We start from the raw sequence: 2,488 nt of genomic DNA on the forward strand, positions 1-2,488 counted from the left end.
CACCCGTCATCCATGTCTACTTCCCCCCTCACCCTTTGCTTCCCTCCTGCTTTTCCTCTTTCCTTCTTCATGCCCTTAACCTGTGGACACTCTTGTCTCAAGAGCACTTAACAGTTTTGACAGGTAATGTGTAATAATACCCTTCCTGTTGCACCATACATTCTGAGAGGCAGCCAAGTAGAACAACTTGTATATGAGTGTGTCATTGAAGAGTATATGACAATCCCTATGCAGTCTGAGGCACTGTCCCTTCTGAGGCACTCAGGGACAGATAGGAGTGCCACAGCATCTCCACCCTATTGATTTTCTGCTGATCCCTTTTTAGAGTATGCACTGTGGATCTGAACATGACAGAAACTCTCAGGTAAGTTTCCAGAGAGTGGGAGCTGCTCACTGCTGGAGATGAAGGAGCCCTGTGAATGTCTAAGATGTAGATTTGGCTCTGTGCTGCTCAGCTTCACTATCTGGTTTGGTTTTAGTTCTCCTGGAAACCTGTAATGAAGATGCCCATCTGCTGGTGGAGCCAGGCCCTCTGAGTTCAGCTATTAGCTTGCACACACAAAACCCACAAGTGTTTCTTTAAGAAGGCACAAGACATCTGTTTTCCTCTTATTTCGTAATACTGAAATGGAATACAATTCTAGTTCCAACCCAACTAAACATGAGTTATGGAAGCCCTCCCTGGATTAGTAAACTGATTACAACCCTGCTTGCAGGACTAAATGCTTCATTATGCTATTGCCAGCAGTACATAGGGAGCAGTTCTTGGAGTGAAGATTTCTTTTATTAGGATATAGGACTTTTGGAGGGAGCCAAAGGAAAATCCCAGTCCAGGGTCTGTGCCCTGCAGATCTTACAGAGGATGTGTCCACTGGAGCCACTGGGAATTCTGTCTGGAAGCCAGATCCAGCCCCAAACCTTGAGCCATGTTCAAACCTCAGGTCCCATGCTGGACTTTGTGACACAGTGAAACTGTGAGGTGAACCAAAAGTGCAATGCAGCTAAAAGAATTGATTTCAGCACCTGTCCATAGGGATTAGACAGCAGCGTGAAGAAAGGGAAATTAACATATCAAAAAAGGAGGAAAAATATGAGATGGTTTCAGCTACAAAAGGAAGATTTCTTGTATGGCTTTATTTTGTATGTGTGTGGAAAAATAACTTTCCTATGACACAGATGGCTTCTGAGTGGAACAGAACCTCTAATCTGTCCCCTGGAGCCCTTTCTGATGCTATTTTTCCACAGCACTAATTTAACCATAAGAGGCATTTTAACGAAACAGAAGCACTCGGAATTGATTTGGAGCTGGCAGCATAGAGCAGTGTAGCATATGATTGCACAACACAACAAAAGACAAACTGGTTTATTTTACTGAAGTTCGTGTCCTCTAAGCCAGCATATTGCAGGTGTCATTTCCACAATGCTGTGGCCATGCATGTGTTTATTGGAAGGGATCACTGTCAGACAGGAAATCACCACTTCTAGATAGTTACCAGGCCCTTAACTAGCTTATTTATTTGTAGCTTCTATGGGGAGCATAACTACAGGGAAGCACTAAGGGGCAGTGGCCGTTTCTAGCAGTGAGCTGAGCAGCAGCACCAACAGCTGTGTCACCAGGCTCTGAGACGAAGGGAGTCAGCCCTTCTGCTTGTCTTTTTTCCCTGCCTTCAGGCAGGATGGACACAGAGTCCATGATTCACGTTCAGAGAATATCCACATCTGGTGTCCTAATTTACAACTATCATGTACATCTCACACTCTCTTCAGCTTCAGCTAGCAGGCCATGCAGAGGAGCAAAGGGAGCTGGGACTTTTCACCTTCCCTCCTGGTAGTAAGGAACTGTAGTCTCCTGCCCTCCTAAGGGGATAGCTCCCTGCCAGCTGCCTCTTCGGTGACCTTCTGCATGCCAAACTCTCAGAGGTGCTAAGCAGCTCTGGCTTCCACAGACAGATGAATCAGCACCCCATAAATTATCACTGTATCTGAACTCCAACAGGCAAAAAAATGATACTAAACACCAAGGGGCATTCTGTTCTTTTCTAGACACCTTGGCATCCCAATTTGGTTATCTACATGGCATTTTGGACATGCAAATCCCCCTAGAAACATGTATGCATAGGTCGGCATGCTATTGTGTACATACCACTCTATACACCTAGACAGCTATGGATCTGCCCAGACTGGCCAGGGGCTCTGGCAACAGAATGAGGGAAAGCGACTATTTGCCTTTTCCCCCAAGGTGCTTGGGACTGGGGCACTCACCTGGGATGTTGGAGGCTCTGGACCTGTCAGCCAGGGGAGATTGAACGTGAGTCTCTCTGACTTCCTAGCACAGTACCATGCCACAGGTCAGCCATTATCCAGGTATTCTCTGGCCCTCTGGGTAGCCACAAAAGAAAGGTATGTGGGAGAGAACTGGAACTAGGAGGGATGTAGAAAGACCGGGGGGGGGGGGGGCCTTAGGGGGGGCGGCTGGTCTGGGGGGGGG

The 2,488-nt window shown here is 47.1% G+C and overlaps 1 protein-coding gene and 1 long non-coding RNA gene across 2 annotated transcripts in view; one reads left to right on the forward strand and one right to left on the reverse strand.

Annotated features, from left to right (window-relative positions):
- Positions 1 to 2,488, forward strand: part of FBLN7 (fibulin 7) — a 57,515-nt gene that overhangs the window by 11,775 nt on the left and 43,252 nt on the right. The gene's annotated exons all lie outside the window — the stretch shown is intronic.
- Positions 1 to 2,488, reverse strand: part of LOC109296630 — a 16,008-nt gene that overhangs the window by 491 nt on the left and 13,029 nt on the right. The window lies entirely within an intron of this gene.

Source organism: Gavialis gangeticus, unplaced genomic scaffold (genome assembly GCF_001723915.1).
Source record: "Gavialis gangeticus isolate Ggan-Ray unplaced genomic scaffold, GavGan_comp1, whole genome shotgun sequence".
NCBI classification, from domain to species: Eukaryota; Metazoa; Chordata; order Crocodylia; family Gavialidae; genus Gavialis; species Gavialis gangeticus.